The sequence below is a fragment of the Apium graveolens genome, chromosome 11 (genome assembly GCF_009905375.1).
Source record: "Apium graveolens cultivar Ventura chromosome 11, ASM990537v1, whole genome shotgun sequence".
In the NCBI taxonomy this organism is placed as follows: domain Eukaryota; kingdom Viridiplantae; phylum Streptophyta; class Magnoliopsida; order Apiales; family Apiaceae; genus Apium; species Apium graveolens.
The window spans coordinates 45545487-45553764 of NC_133657.1; the positions used below are offsets into that span (position 1 = coordinate 45545487).

Genomic DNA, 8278 nt, shown 5'->3' on the forward strand with positions numbered 1-8278 from the left:
TTTCTTATACATGTTTATATTTTGTGTATGTGTTATAGACCCCAAACTTCTGACCCAGGTTTGGAGGGCGCCACATTTAACATATAAGAGCCTGGTATTTGCACATAAGCCTCAACTCCTTCAATTTATATTTTTCATTCGGATATAGACCTGCATCTCCATGAGTTTGTTGTTGAAGTTGGAGTTGTTGTCTTGGTGTAAATTGTTGCTGAAAACTATGAAGATTGAATTGCTTGTTTCCAAACTGCTGGAACAGCTGTTGCATCGCATTCTGATTGTTGCTCCAGCTGAAGTTAGGATGATTCCAGTTGTCAAGATGATAAGTGTCTGGAACTAGTTGCTGTGATCTCTGAAATTTGTTCCCAAACTGAGCTGATTCACTAGATATAGCGCATTGCTCCATCGCATGCGAACCTGCACACGACTCACAAACTCTGGTTGTCTGATCAACACCATAGTTATCCAGAGAATCGATCTTCGTAGAAAATGCCTTTAGTTGAGCAGTGATAGCCGTAGCTGTATCTACTTGAAGAACACCTGCTACCTTGCCATATGGAAATCTTTGAGTTGGATACTGATATTTATTAGCAGCATCAATTTCAATTAGATCATAAGCTTCCTCATAGCTTTTTGCCCATAATACTCCACCTGATGCTGCATCGAGCATGGGTCTTGACTATGCTCCCAACCCATTATAGAAGCAATTGATGATCATCCAATCAGACATCCATGATGAGGACACTTCCTAAGCATCTCCTTGTAGAGCTCCCAAGCTTCACATAGAGATTCTCCCAATTATTGTGCAAATTGAGTAATAGCGTTTTTCATTGCAGCTGTCTTCACCATAGGGAAGAATTTAGTGAGAAACTTTTGAGCAAGATCTTCCCAAGTAGCAATCGAACGAGTTAGTAGAGAGTGTAACCAGCTCTTAGCCTTGTCCCTCAGAAAAAATGGGAATAGTCTCAGTTTTACCGAATCCTCAGACACACCATTGAACCTGAAGGTGTCGCAGATCTCTATGACATCCCTAATGTGCGTATTGGGATCTTCCATTGAAGCACCCCCAAACTGAACTGAGTTCTGCACCATCTGAATTATGTCAGGCTTGATTTCAAAGGTATGAGCTGCGATCACTAGCCTGACAATGCTAGATTGAATGTCATTGATGTTGGGTTCAGAAAAATCCATCAAGGCTTTCGTTCGTGCTGCTGGATCTCCCATTGTAAGGAGTACCTGAAACACAAACAAGTAAACCATGAAAGTAAAAGAATCCGAGTGAGTGAACTTTAACGACCACAGATGCCAAGCACATAAACTAAAAATTAACACCGAGTCCCCGGCAGCGGCGCCAAAAACTTGTTAGGGCGAAAACACGCGCTAAAATTCACGCAAGTACACGCATTCGCAAGTAGTATAAGATATAAATCAGATTCGTTCCCACAGAGACTGGTTTAGCTTAAGTTCAATTTATGCACCTATGCAATAATTTATGGTTATCGCTCAATGCTAAGACAATTAACAAATTGGGATTGTTTATAACTAAGAATTAAACTAACAATTATAACTAAGAGAACAAGAATGGTAGAATTCATATATATGACAAACATGGGATCTTAACTTCATTAAATACTTCATTCAATAGCCTTTTTATTTTCAATCTTAGCATGTAATGGTGATGACACTAATCGGATAACACGAAACTAGTAAACGCCAACTTTCGTTGTACGAATACCCTACTACCAGACATCCACAAAAGTGATAGAAGCTGAATAGAAACCAATTATGTTGAGACCCTATATGTCTATAGAATTTGACAACATAAAGGTTTAATGAACAAGTTATCTATCTTGATTACATAGGGAGAGTAAGATGGTTAAAATTACCTATGAATCATGCATAACAAATACATGAACCTATGCTAGCATTGAAAGTTCTAAATCTCTATATTCACTGTCGCTTCAATAGAGATTAACATGCTATCTTATATGTTAGCTATGCACATAAGACGAATAAGCACAACCAATACTAGGATATCAATCAATCACCACATACCAAGATATTGAAACAAATTAACTATAGAAATCCGTAAGTAAATCCGCTAGAACCCCACGATAACGATTAGTTCATAACTAAACTCATCGTCACCATGGGTTCCAATGAAAGCATGATAATAAACAGTATAAGAGTGCTAGGGTTCAAAGATAACTTATTGCTCTCACAGGCCTCCTTGTTATTAAAAACATCTTTTTATGGGTATATATAGGCTCCAGGATGACCAGGACTCTCAAAATCTTCAATTTCGACTAAAATCGGGATTCTGGGGCAGAAACCGGGCGCGGGCGCGCGGCCTTCAGGCATGGCCGTGCTGACATAGTGTTTCAAAGGTGCGCCGCCTTCTGGCGCGGCCGTGCTAAAATTCTGGAATTTTTCTGACAATTCTTCTTTTGGCCATATCTTGAGTTCTGCTTGTTAGAATTAGGCGATTCAACTACCCACGCGAAGCTAACGAGATTCTATACAACTTGAGAATGGACTAGGCTTCCAATTCTGACCTCTTTTCAGCATATTTCCTTGAAAAGCTCATTTCTTCATATAACTGATGCCTAAAATGCAATAACGCAAAAAAACATAAAAAATACCAACAAATTGAGTCGAAAACACCAACTTAAGCCTAAAATGAAGCGTTCCAAGTAGATATAAAATCCACTCATCAGTACCATTTGAGTATATGAGCAAAGAGTTATCACAAATTTAGTAGAGGTAGCACAGAATAAAATTTTATGTGTATTGTTGCAAATTTGAGCAATTGGTTTACTTGGTTATATACTTACTTTTGATTTAATAATTTTCTGAGAAGTTTTATGTTCAAAAGATTATTTTATATTTTATTATAAATATATGAATAAAGTACCGCGCAGTTGCGTCTTATTTTTTAGGTTTGTTATCCTATTATGTGTTACTATTTCGAGAGGTTTTGATGCTTAATTGCATGTTGGTTAAAACAAAAAAAGTGATAGGTTTATGCTTGAACTAAATTCTTGCAAAATTTGGTGGCTACCAGACCTGTAGAAGTTGAGTTATAGTTGATATAGTGAACTTGTTTCAGTGTATTTTAAATGCCATGAAAGCAGATTTTCAAATAATTCTATATAGACCTAATTGCAGTAAAGTGTCCTGAACTATAATTTTTTTGCACAAAAGTAACCCAACAACTGAAAGTATCATGGAAGTGGCTCAAAAATATTATTTTTAACACACGATTGCATTCTGTTAACTGGGTTAGACGTACGTTAAGTTTGCAAGGGTACAGATATCTAGACATTAATCTAACGACTATTTACTTATAGAATCTGTTATATATACATATATCCAATGTATTTGACCTTACTCAAGAACACTAACATCACTTTCAATTCCTTTTCAAATAAATTAGCTTATTATTTTGATATAGGGTATTTTAGTGGGAAGTGGGAGATGGAGAGAACAGCTCGAACATATGCAAACCCGGGAAGAAGGTTCGTGGGATGTGTTGAAAGGCATCCGTGGGTGTGGTTTTTTCTGATGGTTGATGGTTGTAGTCGGTATATGTGTTTACAAATGGAAATTGAGGCTGTGAAGTTGTAGAGCAAAGATGGAAACAAGCTTTTTATTTTTTTAGCTTTATTTTGTATGTTGTATATGTTCTTGTCCCAACCTCATGTAGAAGAGGTGTAACTGATATGGTTGTTTGTTGTTTAAAATGAATACTAATTTTATGTTGTTTTGGTAATGTAATGGTCTTATTGTTTTGGTAATTGAAATGGAAAATAAAGTAAATAATAAGAGAATATAAGCATAAACGATCCATAGCAGGAAATGTATTACATAGTGGCAATTTTTGTCATGTCCAAATACACAAAGTTACCAGCCATTACACATTTCATGAACCCAAGTAGTTACAGCCAACCATGAAAATCAATTCAGCAATGAATGCCATCTCAACCGACAAATGTACTGCTTCATTAATATCCGAAGGGCACAATAGTTTAACAAAAAATAACCTTGTTTCACATAAAATGATTGCAGCTACAAAAAAATATCCATCCTTCTCAGCCTACTCATTTCTTCTCTTTCTTTTCATATTTATTTTCTTACTGTAATTTGGGAAGGCTGATGTTCAGCTGCCTTGAGTTCCTTGAACCTCAGGCTGTTGTTCTTGATGGTGCTCCATCATTTGAGAAATGGGTTGTTGGTCCTTTCATGTGGCCAAAACAATCACATTTATTGTGGAGGATGTGTCCCGTTTCTTCAAAATAGCACACAATTGCTCATAATTATGTTCATTTTTACTTTCCACAACATGATAAGTGAGAGCAAAAATTTACCTTAGTTGGACATGTCCTGGAGTTATGGCCTGATGTTTACAAGTCTTGCACACAACTGTTGATCTAGAAGTAACAGGTATAGTCTCACTCTCTTTCATCTTATTCATCAAGTCATTTTTCAGTGCAACAGGGGAACAAATAATGAATAATTTCAGTAGCAAAACTTAATAGAAAAACTAGAAGAAAAGAAAAAATTTGAATACTTACAAATTTACCTTTGCAGCATAAGTTCTTGCATTATGGCCTTGATCTTTACAGTATATGCAGTTGATGATAGTGCCAACTTTGCTTAGTTTTGTGGGATCTTTGGGGATGTCATTTTTGGTTGATCTTCTCTTCTTGGGCCTTCATGTAGGAGTCTTAACATTTGGAGGCCTTGGCTCAGTACCTTTCCCAGAATTAAGGCCCAATACTAGGCTCCAGAGTGGAATTATACAGCTGATAAAAAAAACAAGTTAAATGCATTAAAATGAGTTAAATGCATCAAACGAATAAGGTACTAATTTACTGTCATGTACAAATCCTTGGAGTAGCAAGAGTGTATACGGAGATCATATGGCTCATTTTTAAGAGCAATGCATGCCACTGCATGATAGCATATGATCTCTGTGAGATCCCACTTTCTGCAGCTACATGATTTCTTGGACAAATCCACAACCAATTCATGTCCACTCTCTGTACATGTCACCAAGTAAGATGTGCCTCCAGAACTAGCAACAACAAAATTTCCAGCAAAATGAATAGCCCTGTATACATTGATGTTCTTAGCAATCATAATGCAAAAGTAATGGAATGCAGTGAATGATTAAAGTAATACACTTACTTCTCAAGCTTTTTTAATGCAGATGGACAAATAATAGTATCCTTAGTAGCTAGCTTGTCTCTCCTAACTTGGATTCCCTTCATTACAGATTTGTGAAGCTCTCTAAACAGTGTAATGATTGGAAAGTCTCTATATTTTCTTGTACTGACGTTGAACACTTCACAGTGATTGTTAACAAACATATCACTGTGAACAAGTGTCCTAAATGCTAATCTTGCCCATTGGGTCTTTGGTTTTGCCATTAGCCAGTCATGGTACTTAGGAGCAATCTACATAATGGCATACATATGTTAATTCCTATATAGCTACAACTAACAAGATTTACAATATAAAACTTTTTACCTCTTTCATCTTATTCATATCCAAGTTAAGTTCCCATTCAGTTTTAACTCTTGCATATTTCTATAGCAACTTTCTAAGGCAATTCCCTTGAAATATTTATGCATGTTATGGTACAAATACATAACACATAATCTGTATTCTGCATTTGGCACCACTACTTCTAATGCATTAATCAGGCCCTACAAAAAATATTTTGAACAATTAGTATTTCATACAGGTAAAGTGCAAAAAATATTGAAAAAATAACAAGTACACACACACATACACACATTTTGCCTATCAGAGATAAAGGTCCACTCAGCTTCAGCATTAGTTTATATTTTGAGGTCTTGGGAAAGGAATTACAAGAACCATGTTCAAGATTCTGTAGTCTCTGAATCAACAAAAGCCTTGGCAATGAGGTACATGCCATCATTGGCATCTACCCCAACTGTGGCTAAAAGTTTTCCATCAAAAGGCCCCTTGAGATGACAACCATCTAGGCCAACTAGATGCCTACAAAACTGTGTGAATGCAGTCTTCAAAGGCCCCAAACATACATACATACATCCTCATAAATCTACCGGATTTTGTCCCTGGCTCTGGATCCTCACATAGAATCTTTAATGTGCTTTCTGGAAGTACTCTCTTTATTTCATGTGCATAATCCCACACTTGAAAAACTGAGATGAATGAGTCCCATTGATCTTCAGAAGTGCTCTTTTTTGGCTCTATACACTGCAAACTTTTACAAATGACATTTCAAATCACTAAAAATTTTCTTATGAAAAGCACTAACAGGACAGGTTGGGTTTATTCTTATCTTCTTTTCATAAAACTCTGCCAGCCATGTAGAGTTAATTTGTTGTTGCTGGAAGGTTGGCATGCAACTGTGCTTCTTAATAATTGTTTTGATATGATATGTGGAAGTCTTCTTCATTGGAGAAGCATAAATTCTCCACTCACAGGGTTTCTCATATATGTACTTCAATATCCTTCCAAAATTCTTGCCTAGTGTAACAGGCCTCCTCTCAAGGATAGCATGAGTCATCACTTCCTTCTTGAAAACCTGAGAAGATTTGAACATTATCCCAAGCTCAAAACCTGGCCTCTCCATATCAACTTCCTCATTAAAAACTGGATAGCTGGGCTCATCATCATCAGTGGAAATTTATGCCATCCTCTCCTTATCACTCCCAGCATACACAGTAGAATCATCTGATTCTACAATCTCATATCTCTCACCTTGTTCAAAAGATTCTTCATTTTACTCAAAGTCTTCATGAACTGTTTTATCCACATTCTTCTCAAATACTAGATCATCATCACTATTATCCTAGTTGGAAGCATCTGAATGAAAACTCTCATCATCACTGTCACTTCGATTCATAACATATTCTTCACTATTATCAGGGTCAGAAAAATCCTTATCCATTCCCTCAAGTTCCCTAATTGCTTCTTCTTGCTCTAACTCCTGTTTTCTTGAGCATGGGAAAGGGTTTTCCACATGAATTTCTTCTTCACTACCCACCTTCTCATCTTCACAACCTAAAGGCTCATTTGTTGTTACATACATTTCAACATATCTATTAGTCTTAGGCCAATTATCTGGATTAAGCAGAGTACACATAATCATCAATTCATCATCAGATTGTAACTCAAATAAGCCCCTATCCATTGTTATTTTTGGAAGCTTATACCATAAATTGTAACCATCCCCCTTGGTACCACATTCTACGAGCATACTATTAATCTCAATCTAACTGATCTGATTAGAATCACATAAATTGAAATATGCAACTAGACTTCCTGTATGCATCTTAGGATTTCCTTAAACTCTAAATTATAAAACATTTTAAATTTGAAAAGTTCATCATCTGCTATGCACGGTACATATACCAAGATTAACAGGTTTGTAATTACATGTATTACAAATTAAGAACACATTTACAGGGTACATTCTTGGAAATGAATGAACAAATATTAAAAGAACAATTTTGTTAGAGCTATCAACATAAACTGAAGTAAATTTATCTAAAAAAATGAATACAAACTCAAAATTACTACCCATATACGACATACACATGTACTTGTGCAAATATGTTAAATACACATACAAACATATATGCCATACACATAACTATCATCCACAACTAAAACCCCCAATTTTTAACATCACAATAAACACCATACGCATGCATTATGAGTTCAGCAATTACCTATATACAGGAACATTCATATGGCTTGTACGTATTCTGATCTTCCTTCAATCCCAACACCCATGCCATTTTGTCTTGATTTTGCTTCGATCGCCTGATTATACCAGTTTAGGGTTTTTACTCGAGAGAAGTGGGGACTGCGATTTTGTTTTGGAGGGAGTTTGATAAGAGTGAGATAATCAATTATGAAGTGGTATTGTACCTTATGCGTACTAAATTTACCATTTTAACCTTTATCTATATTTTAATTCAAAAATAGACCGACGTTCTGTTAACCCAGTTAAAAGAATGCAATCGTGTGTTACAAATAATATTTTTAAGCCACTTCCGTGATACTTTTAGTAGTTGGGTTACTTTTGTGCAAAAAATTATAGTTCATATCTGTCACACCCCCCACCCCAACTTAAAAATACAAATATATAACTATTACAATATTTAAAAGAAAGTAGATATAACTGAATCCAAGATCTTACAGTTTAGGGTTTGGAACAGCCCAACACTACTTAACTATTACAACTGGTTTTAAATATCGAGTCCTCACACAAAACTAT

At 35.9% G+C, this 8278-nt stretch overlaps 1 non-coding gene across 1 annotated transcript; it reads left to right on the forward strand.

The window, feature by feature from the left end:
- Positions 1-724: 724 nt before the first annotated feature.
- Positions 725-830, forward strand: LOC141698733 (small nucleolar RNA R71). Its single transcript, XR_012565237.1, has one exon. It is a non-coding gene; the product is annotated as a small nucleolar RNA R71 (small nucleolar RNA).
- The last annotated feature ends 7448 nt before the right edge of the window (positions 831-8278 follow it).